We start from the raw sequence: 12,274 nt of genomic DNA on the forward strand, positions 1-12,274 counted from the left end.
GCCACCCATAATTTCATCACCCCAAAATATGCTAAGAAGCTCGGAGTGAAGGTGTGCGACTCCAGTAAACTGTCAGTGTTGTTTGCACAAGGACAGGATGACAATGTAAAGATGGCATACAATGTGCAGGTGCAGACAGGCGCATGGAAAGCGCGACTGGATTTCATAGTTGTGCCCATGGATACTTTTGAAGTGATTGTCGGGCTCACTTGGGTCGACAAATATCTCATCGCCTTTATGGGAAAAGGTGTAAATAACATGATACTGGATATGCAGGGTACACGAGTCAGTGTGCCATGCATCCGTCCTCACTCGGGGGATAAAACAGTCAACAAGGACATTGGAAGCAAAATCCAAAACACCCCAATGTATGCAGCAGGGTGGTCGAGTAAGGCTCTAAGGCTCAAACAGTAAAATAGATTGCTGCGGCAAGATGCCAGAATGGTGCAGTGCCAAGCAGGCAGAGAGGGCAGCTAAGCAGGGCTGCCAAATACATTTATGCATAATGAAGGTCAAGGATGCACGTCAGACGAAGTGCAAAATTGGTGAAGCAGAAATACACGAAGTGCTACATGAGTTCCAAGATGTCTTGCTCGAAAAATTGCCAACTAGGTTACCGCCAAAATGATCAGTGGATCACAAAATCGAACTCTTGCCAGGGCATAGTTCTTCGACTAAAGCTCCATATAGGATGGATGCTACAAAGCTCAAGGAGCTCAAGGTGCAGTTGAACAAACTGGCCGAAAATGGAATGGTGTGCTCCAATGGTGCACCTATGCTGTTTGTCCACGAAGAAGGACGGGTCAGCTAGGTTATGCACCGATTACAGAGCCCTCAATAAAATCAACATCAAGAACCGCTACCCCGTACCAGTAATAATAGAGGAACTCTTAGACCAACTGGCGGGAGCAAAGCACTTCAATCGGATCGACTTACGATCCGGATCGACTTACGATCCGGATATCATCAGATACGAATCACCGAAGACGACATTGAGAAAATAGTGTTTCACACAAGGTATGGACGAATGGCTGGTGTTGCCGTTTGGGCTAACCAACGCCCCAGCCACCTTTTGCACGACGATGATAAATGATATCTTTAAAGATTATCTAGATGAGTTTTTTATCATATATATAGATGATCTGCTCATATACAGCAAGACTTTGAGTGAGCATAAAGAACACTTGAGAAAGGTCTTCCAAATGTTACGGCATCACTAAAGTGGAGTTTCTGGGCTTCGTGGTAAATCAAAAAGGGGTACAAGTAGACCCCAAGAAGATCAAGGCAATGGTGAAATGGAATGCACCCCGAACTGTGCGTGAAGCTCACGAGTTTGTAGGTTTCACACAATTCTGTCGAAAGTTTATCAAAGATTTTAGCAAAATCGCCACCCCACTCATTGATATAACTAAAGGCATCAAGCCTTTTAAGTGGAAAAGAGCGTTTTCGAAAAGATGAAAGTCGCAATGTGCAGTACCCCGGTGCTTAAACTCCCAGAGTTCAACAAGGAGTTTGAGATCCACATGGACGCATCAGACGGGGAGGAGTTTTATTACAAGACGGGCACCCCGGTGCTTAAACTCCCAGAGTTCAACAAGGAGTTTGAGATCCACACATGCATCGGACGGGGCCCTTGGAGGAGTTTTATTACAAGACGGGCACCTTGTCGCATATGAGTTTCGCAAGTTCAGCGATGTAGAATGCCGATGGACCACACATGAAAAGGAAATGCAAGCAGTGGTTCATTGCCTTAGGAAGTGGCGTCATTATGTGCAAGACAAGCACACGAAAGTTCTTACAGATAACATATCTCTCAAGTACTTTTAGACGCAACCCAAGCTGTCACCAAAACAAGGCAAATGGCAGGATTTCATCGCAGAATTTGACATAGACATTATTCACAAGCTGGGGAAACAGAACTTGATGCTAGATGCTCTAAGCCGTATGCCGCAGTTGAATGCAGTGAGTGTTGCACTGTTAGACAAGATCAGAGATGCTAAGAAGTTAGATGCAGCAGTCATTCGCATGGCCACAGAGTTGCATAATGGTACCTCAACCGTGGGTTAAATTCAAAGATGGAATATTCTACGCCCACCAAAAGGTGTATGTGCCCAATGACCCAGACCTCAAAGCCAAGCTACTTTGGGAAACCCATGACTGTAAGCTGGTTGGGCATGGTGGGTAGAAGCGCTCGCTCGAGCAGCTTCGACGTCATTTCTTCTAGCCACGCATGACTAAGGATGTCATCAAATATGTTCGTACATGCCCAACTTGTCAACTCGTGAATGCACAGCGAGTCAAACCGGCTGGTTTACTGCAAACCATGCCCGTCCCGTCAAGGCCGTGGGACATTGTCAGTATGGACTTTATTGTGGATCTCCCGGAGTCCCATGGATACAACACCATATTTGTGGTAGTGGATTATTTTTTAAAGCAGGCACACTTCATTCCATCAAAACCACCTCTCACGGCGTATCAGACTGCAAAGCTCTATTTTAGTCGGGTGTTCAAATACCATGGACTGCCAATGGCTATTGTGTCAGACAGGGACAGCAGATTCATGAGCAACATGTGGAGAGAACTGTTCAAGTTAATGGACACACAGTTGCGTATGTCTTCAGCATATCACCCACAAACAGATGGTCAAACGGAGCGAATCAATCAAGGCATAGAAGACTACATTCACAATTACGTTCGTGTTGATTAGAAGGATTGGGCGAACTACCTAGAAATTTTAGAATTCCATTATAACAACTCCATGCACAGTGCTACCGGGTACACGCCGTTTGCGTTGGCCACCGGTAAAGAGGTCATTACACCTCTCGCCAGGGGATGTGCATGCCGAAGATGCAGATGCAGATGCAGAGGACTTTTTGCAGAAATGGCAGGAGAGAATACACGTGGCACAGCAGAATCTAGAACAAAGCAAAGTCAGATATGTCAAACATGCCAATAAGAAGAGACATGATGACGAATTTCATGAGGGAGACTTGGTCCTGGTTAGTGCCCAAAACATTGCACTACTTGCCAACCTCACACCGAAATTCAACCATCGCTTCTATGACCCATACAAAGTGCTCACACTGTCAAAACTCAATGCCCAAATAATAGTGCAATAGGCTAAGATCTAACATTTCAAAAGACCTCTGTAAATTACCTATAAAAGCTGAAATATGATCATTATCAGGGCCTCTATGAGTAGCATGTCATCAATTTATAGCACGATGACCAAAAACTCATCTTCAATCCTCTTAATGTAGAGGGTAATGTCATTAAGACTATTGCAAAAACCTTATACAACCAAGTATGCATGTATCTTCTCATACCATGCTCTAGGAGCCTACTTAAGACCATATAAAGCTTTTTTCAATCTACATACTTTTGATTCCTGAACAAAACCATTAGGCTAAGCTACATAGACCTCCTCATGGAAAATCTCCATTCAAAAAATCAGTTTTGATGCCCAATTGTGACGTATATTCCAACCTTTATGTGCTACAAATGCAATGATACTCCATATGCAAAGGTCTCACCATAGTTAATGCCTTTTAGCTATGCATAACCCTTTGTAACAAGCCTTGCTTTGTATCACTTGACACTACCGTTAGCTATACGTTTAAGCTTGTAAACCCATTTTGTGCTAATGGCCTTCTCGCAATAACGCCTTATTGTGGTGATTTGGGTATTGGCAAGTCCTTAGCCACTACCATCTTTATTAACAGTCATAGTGCTATGGTAGTTGCGAGGAATCCAATTTTTCATGCTTGCAAAAAACACATTGAGGTGCATTATCATTATGTCAACATGAGATGCATGATGAGAACCTACACATGTTCTACTAGGCAAAGGAGTGGCCAATTTGTTGTCCTCACGAAGTGTCTGCACCAGCCATTTTGGCATACTTTTTTGACTCCTCAATTTCCCTTCCTTCCTCATCAGCTGCATCATTCGCATTTGCCTCATTAATGGGCTGATATGTGAGCTGAAAAAGATACCAACTTTTAACTTATGTGGGCTGATTTTCAACATTTCTTTGAGTACCCAAATGCTTTACATCAATGTGTCCTACATTGAACAATGGAAGGAGAGTGTTTAATATGTCATGAAAATATACATTTTGTTGTTTTTTACATGAAAGCAAGGGCTATATTACATCTTCCGCAAATATTACATCTCTACTCACAAGAATCCGCTTTTGGTAGCAGGATGATATAGATCGTAACCTTTACTTTTCGAGCTACACCCCACCAAAATATGTTTGATAGCCTTATCTCATCAAACTTGCTACGAATTTTTTCAGGCACAAGTAGATAAGCAAGATAACAAAAAAATGCATAAGTGAGCCACAAAGGGCTTTCTACCATTCCAAGCTTCAAAAGGGGTAATTGTATGCAAAGCCTTTGCAAGATACCTATTCAACATATGTTACACACATGACTGTTTCTAGCCAGAAACCATGAGGTAACTCCTTGACCATACAACGTGCCATCTCCATGAGAGACATGTTTTTGTGTTTAGCTACACCATTTTGCTGAGGTATATAGGACACAGTACATTGGTATTTTATCCCATCATCATCTATGTATGCATGAAACTCCTTAGACATATACTCCTCGAGGGTACCAATCTTACATGTAGAAACATTTTCAACCATAGCAATAAAGTGCTTAAAGTACATAAAAACCTCTAATCTCTATTTTAATGGATATACCCAGGTATGTGTAGAATAATCAACAAAATAAATGTGACAAAATAAAGGTAGCTCCCAATAGATAGTGTCCTCATAGGACCACATACATCACTCTCTATAAGTTGCAATTTTTGGACAGCTCTAGTTGAACCATCTTTGGGAAATGATGCCCGCTGCACTTTTCCAAGAATACAACCCCCCTCACACAAACATGTTTGATATGGGCTTCAAGATATGGCAACTTAGACATCATGTCATGCTTATGCAAACATAATAAACTGCCAAAGTTTAAGTGATGAAAGCATGCATGCCACAACTTAGCATCACCCATTTCCTTTGTGGTAAAAATTATACATACAACATGCTTTTGTCTTTTATATGTATCTAGCCTCTAAAAGCCATGAGACAAAGTACCAGAAGCAACAATTGTATTTCCATTACTACGATCATGAATAATACATCTGTCATCCACAAACTGAACCACTAAGCCATCTTAGTAATGGTTGGTAGAGACAAATAGCAAGTTCTTTTTTATCCCTAGTACATGTAATACATCTGAGATCATGATTGTTCCACCATTTGCACAACCGTGTAAATAAATTTACCAACTCCTTTAGTGATATGAGGAGTTGTTTGCTTATGTAGCAATGTTTCCCTATGGAGAAGATTCAAGGAATGAGAACAAACTACGATGAGAAGTAATGTGCTTACTAGCACCACTGTCAAAATACCAGACATGTACATACATCCTCATGCGAAGAGTCAAAATTATATTGCACAATGAAAGCCCGATCATCATGTGCATATTTTATAGATTCTTTGTTTTCTACATTTTATGCTGACGCATCAGCCAGCCATACCATAGTCTTTCTTTTTCTCCTTCTCCAGCTGCTTCCTACACTCATTAATGTAGTGACCAGGTTTCCTGCAATAGTTTCATTTGCCCTTTTTCTTTGTCTTGTCGCCTTCCTTATCTGTAGGCTTACCCAATGACTCTAATTTCAACTTGTAACTATCCTGAGAAAAAGATTTACATTTGCCTCTTTGTTGACTATGGTAGTAAAAGCCTAATCTCCTATATATGCATGATAGATGTGTTTTGCCTAGATTTCTCTTCTTGCAAGAGCACATAAACCAATTCCTTAAACTTCAAGGCTTTTGGATTGCCTTTCATTATGAGTTTTATGGTAGAAGCAAAACTTTGATATGAGTCTGGCAACGCATTCAAGATAGTAGGCACCAATGAACTGTCAGGTTATACTTCACAAAAACCTTGATTTTTGTAAGGAAATTGTCCATGGAGTCTCCCTTATTCATATGCTCTAACTCTAATTGCTTACATAGATAAGCACCACATGCTTCATTATGTTCCTGGTACAATGATGCAAGTGCACCCAAGCATATTTAGCAGTCCTACATGATCGAATGTGAGGAATGATACTCCTCTTAACTCATAAAGCAAGCAACACATGTGCCTATGCATCTCTTCCATTCCACTTTGTTTGTTCCTACATAGGAGGTATGGTATCATGTGGTAACACACCACGTGAAACTGTCTGTGTATGCAAATGTGCCTTCTGCATCATGTTCATGACATTTTTTAGTAGTAGCAACCACATCATTCCATAGCCCTTTGGCTACGAGTTGGCTACCAATATATGCCGCATCATATAGGACCATAATGGGTAGTTGGTCCCATCAAGCTTATCCTCGGAAGATAACATCCAAAATACATCACTGTCTGCCATTTCTAATAATACCCAAGAAAGTAATCACACAACCTACAAGTGCTAGAGCATATGCTCTAATACCAAATGTAGGAAACATGGTTGTAGAAATGCACACACACACACACACAATGGAGAAGCTCAAGGAAGCACACAATGAGATGATAGATAGATAATGAATGTGTGTTTTACAAAAATAATAAGTATACCCCAAGGTGGGTGTATACTAGTGTGGGGGAAAAATCCTCCTAAAGAGGGAAAAAGTGCCTCGGCTGGTCCTGGTGTGTTCACACACATCACTACCAAATATAGCTACAACTACTACCATTACTATGCTATCTACCCCCATACATGCATATAACTTTTGAGGATATGATCGACACCAACTTCTAGAGGTCACTCTACTTTCTTCGCGAACTCTTTGCATCCTCCAGACAAGAAAAAGGCGCTATAAAGAATATCTAGGGTAACAGTCCTTGCAAAAGATTATAAGGATGGAATCTCCAATAGGTAGGGGAAATGTTAACCCCATGTTAAGGTTAACCTATAATCTCTTTGTTACATAAGAGATATAGCACAATAAGTGTCATAAAGTGGCACTATAAACATTGCAACTATAAGAATGGCTGGCAATGCCACAAATCTATGTATCTTATAATCATTTAATTCATCTTTCTTTAATTTTTGCTTATCCAAGTGTGAATAAGGGCTAGTTGTATAAATAACAACATTCTCATAATGCAAAGCATAATCCCCCTTTGTGCCAATTGAGTTTAGTCTTATCTCCTTGTTGCTTGCTTGTGTCTATGGTGCGAGAGAGAGAGAGAGAGAGAGAGAGAGAGAGAGAGAGAGAGAGAGAGAGAGAGAGAGAGAGAGCTTCATTCTTGGTGCATGATCCTCTTATGTTTGTGAATGTGAGAGTAGATAGGAGTGAGTGTCCTTGTATAAGGAGAGATAACCTGATGGTGACAGCTTGAGGAAGGAGGCAAAAGAGTGGAGCTATCTACCACTGTCATAGCTTGGAGTCTTTAGAGATTCAAGCTTGGATGCCCAAGTTCCCCACGACATGTTAAGGTAATTATTGTCCATTACAAAAGAGGAGGGATAGTGTAGCATGTAACAATGTTTGAGCCTCACAAACGGAAGGACCAAGTGTCCTAAGAAGATCTCTCTCTATCCTTAATGTTGCAGTTTGATAACCAACACCTGCATGCAACGTATTTGGTATGATACCAAACCTATATAAGCTGTCTCTTTTAACGATCTTGCCATATATGGCCCATCCTTAGAGTGGAAAGATGGGGATTTGTTGAGTGACCATGTTGCACATACATAAAAGTGGCTTCTCCTTATAAAGAGGGTATGAGCTAGCTAGTACTTGCGTAATCATAATGACAAGGGTGGAGTGTTGATTTCCAACATTTAGATGGTTAGCTGGATAGATTATAATGTTCTATGATTGATAAGATTATCAAATACATGTATTTTTCATACTCTCAACGAAGCATCTCTTATTACATGTGCTTAGTAGGTTGAATTGTAGCTTTAAGTGTAAGAGGATTTTATACAAGTATTTACCTATGTAGAGAGTTTGTAAAGGAGGAGACACTAAATAGGGTTCGTAGAGAGGTAGTGAGCCATGAGATGCTATAGGTTTCTTGAAGATTTCATAACAAAGATAGACAAGGCTCTATGAGTAATTGTGGAATCAAACATGTAATGTTTGATTTCATAACAAAGATAGACAAGGCTCTATGAGTAATTGTGGAATCAAACATGTAATGTTTGGCACATAGTTGAGGTGTCAGTGGTATTGCTCTAACAAGAATGATATTTTTTTAAAACCTACTTTGGAGATCTATTAAGAACAATTTATACTTTATACCACATGTCAAATGTTATAATTATCCATAATTGAGTGCAAACTCAAATTTCTTAATTTTGGAATCAAGAAAGTTGCATATGACACCATATTCTTAATGCTAGTTCTTCGAAGGAGTCACTATGGTGTATTTATCTTCATGTATCTTGATTCATAAGCATAACTATATAAGTTTGTAATGCTATATGAATTTGTGACTTTGTGTTTAGGATTCGAGAAAAATGTATGGATCATGGCATTGTGGAATGGTGGGATCACTGCTGCGAAGTGTTGAACAAGTTTGGCTCATTTATTGTGATATGGATTTGTAACATTTCCCAAACTTGGGCCAATTTTGTTAATAACAATGCATAAATGTGCTAGTAGCTAAATGAAGTTGACTTGACATATGGTTATGGTTGCATAAATTTTTTATTCAAGGATTTGTGCATTTACTACATTACTTTAGTTGTTGATGATTATAAGAATAACGTTATCATATACACAATAATTCCTTTAGTGGTTGAAAAACATCTCTACTTATTTATAACATCAAATACTCATTTTTTGAAAAGTTTTGATAAGAAAACTAGATTCTTTTAATCATCTCCAATTTAGGATTCCTAGTTTCATTGTGCTATATTGGTCAAAACACTTTGAAAATTACACGTGGCTTGTCTTACAAGCTCACAATTTGCATGCTCAATCTTTTATAATTTCTTGTGAATCGAATCCTTACAATGATGAGAGAGATGTTCAAGATGAGAAGAAAAGATGCATGTGATTAAATAAAGCACCCAAATAAGCATTCATTGCTTTTTACATGAATATTGGAAGAATCAAGAAAATGAACAACTAAAACATGGCCACACGCCCATAAGAAATGACTTTTTGATATATGGTCCATGTGGCATATCTTATTGTGTGATATACATATTTTGATCTTATGAAAACATAGTGAAAAATAGCTTGTAAGAAGCTACCGTTTCAAATGCCATTATGATTTTTTAAAAAGATCATTTCTTTATTTGCTGGATTTTTAGCTATGCAATAAAGTATACGTTAAAAGGTGGGTAGAGTAAATAGCTATAGATTTTCAATTCTTTTGAAGAGAAGATAAAGAAACTTGATCTTCTCCTTGCCCTCCTAGGGCTAATGGTAGTGGTAGCACCCTTGCCTCTTGAAAGAGAGCTATAAAGTTCAAGTCTACCCACTTCCATAGTGGAAAGTGATGGCACGTTATTCTAGTACCCTGCCTCATAGTAAAAGAGAAACTTGATGGTATCCTTATCATTAAGAAATATAATAAGATTTTATGGACACATTTCAATGCACAAAGAATTTGATTAAAAAGTTTGTAGGTATCATTATGGTATATAAATGTAAAAACCATTAAGCAAGATAATTTTATCATAGTTGTATGCATCGTAATTATTGTGATGCATACAACTATTAAGCCTTTAACGTGTTGCATAAATTTCTAGTGTGTTGCATAAATTTTTATCATAGATAAGAATGATTAAAAAAAACTCCCATTCAGGGTAGATGTGTCTCTATGATATGTCCTCTCATCATACTCTATTGAAAGGAAATTTGTGCACTATGTTTTGAAAAAGTAATTAGTTGTCATCTTTGGAAAGGTGGATTGATAAGGGGTACTTAATTGAAAAAAGATCAGATTTCTTTTAAAGCCATGGTGGTGAAAGAAAATTGAGCTTTTTCTTTTGAAACTGTGGTCAAAGACGAAAAAGCTTATGCAAGAGCTAGGTGCATGTCTTTATTGGCACAAAAGTACAAAAAGTTATATAGTAATGGTCTTGTGTACATGCACCTTAATTTGTCAATCTAGTGTCTCCTAGCCCTAAAGCATTTAGTCGGGTCTTCTTAAAAGAGCTCTTAGAATTCAACATTAATTTGTCAGTGTTATTGAACTATATTTTCTTTCAACTTTAGCTACCATTTCAAGTAAAATTTGAAGTTAAAAAACCCCTCCATTCTCCCTTGGTTTTATTTGTATTTTCATGTTTCTTTTTTCCCATCCCTTTAACATTTGTCTAGGTCCTTCCTATGTGTTCATATATGTGCACATGATGTTCATTTCGTCTATTTTGACTACGTACTTTATAATGTTGGGGATGTAATAGCACTATGGATGTGCATCCTATGCGTGTGTGTGTGCGTGTGTGAATATTGCCTCATTGTTTATGTTTCCTTTTTATAATATACCACAAATGTCTAAGTAAGTACTATACCAAAAACACTTTTTAAAAATTAACAAATATGGCATGATGATCAAGAGGCTTTGACAGTTACAAGGTTCCTCTCTGGTTTCCCCTCGTTAGGATACTCAATTGACTTATTGCCATCGATCGACAATATGATTTGCATAGCTTTATTTCTCTTTAATGGGATATCACTTTCATCTTTCCATGTGTATATATTTTCACAACATTGAATGATTGGACAGGCAAAAATATGGTTAGATTTTGCATCAATAACATATTGAGAGAAGGTGATAAAACTCCAAGGCAGACCTAGAATTTGGAGGCTGACCCCATAATTCATTCAGAGGGCTTATAGTAAACCTGCATTTTGATGTAAAGGTTTTGTTTTTCCAAACCATGCATTTCTTTTAAAGGTTAGATCGTAGGAGAAAAAAGTCACTTTCCCTACACTTGAAGCACTATCATATTGATGATGTGGTTGATTTTGTTGACTATGAAGTTAAAAAGTCACCTCATCGCTCTATGTGTGTGTGAAAAAGTACTATTTCAAAGATGTCTATTTAATCATACCAAAAGCATTATTTTTAAGAAGTTTAATACACTATCTTTTGCATGCAACGTCGTGCATCTCTCTCTCTCTCTCTCTCTCTCTCTCTCTCTCTCTCGGGGTTTTGGTGGGGAAGGAGGGGAAGGGGGGAGAAGGTAGGGAGGGGTGCATGTTATGATATTATTGGTGGGAAAAGTAGCTATTTGGGACTTGCTTCTATCCTATGGCACATGTGTCTATTCCCCTTTCACAAGGGCCAGACAAATTTTTTGAATATAGATATAAGTGGTAGGAAGGTGGGCTTGGTTATTAACTTAGCATTTCGTTCCAACGTAACACATGAATCACGCTTATCCACAACCCTCCATGAGTTACGAGCATTGAGGGTCAGTTGGTGAAGACATGTAAGTTTTTGCACCATAATATGGGATGAACTCTCTCTCTCTCTCTCTCTCTCTCTCTCTCTCTCTCTCTCTCTACGGAGTACTGGCGAAATGGTTTACGCATCGAGCTCGCAATCAAGAGATCTTGATTTCAAGTTTCATTCCCACAGTTTGGTGGCATCATCATATGGTCATTTATGGTCCACTCGCTTAGCTATGTCATTAAAACTACTCCTCCCTCTCTTTGTCTTTCTCTCCACACACGCACACACATGTTGATTTCCTTCTCATTTTGTTATGAACAATCCTATAGGGACCTTAGAAAAGCATCTCCGTCCACTAATTAATACAATTTCTTTTTTTACTCGTTGTAGGCCCCTATCTATTAGTGTTATTTTGCACGCAAATTTGCTACTTCAAACACGCTTAATAGGGATCCACTTGCAAATTTTGTATTTGAAGCACGCCTCACTTGCAATGCCCATTTTCCTGGGAAACTGAGTGGTATGGGCTTTTGTACATTAGTGTCTCCTTATTCTGTCTCCTTATTCACCACTAGCTAAATGCTTCATACCTACGATGCCCCAAGAGTTTGCTAGAGAGTTTGGTCCAAGAGATGGGTTAGACTCTTGGGCTTTGTTTGCTTTGTGGGGAGGGGGAATTTGGTAGGCCCAAAGGGCATGTGTGTGGGGCTGGAGACGACACTTGGCTCCTTTAGCAAGAACCAACCTAGTGGCTGGCGAAGCAAATACAAGACAAGCAAGGAGGAGAAAGAGGTAAGCCAACGCGTTGGAAAAGCGCAGAAGCAAAGCTGACGTGTGAGGAAGGCTTTTTGCAAACG

Source organism: Cibotium barometz, chromosome 44, assembly GCF_041138505.1.
Source record: "Cibotium barometz isolate CiBa-2024 chromosome 44, ASM4113850v1, whole genome shotgun sequence".
NCBI classification, from domain to species: Eukaryota; Viridiplantae; Streptophyta; class Polypodiopsida; order Cyatheales; family Cibotiaceae; genus Cibotium; species Cibotium barometz.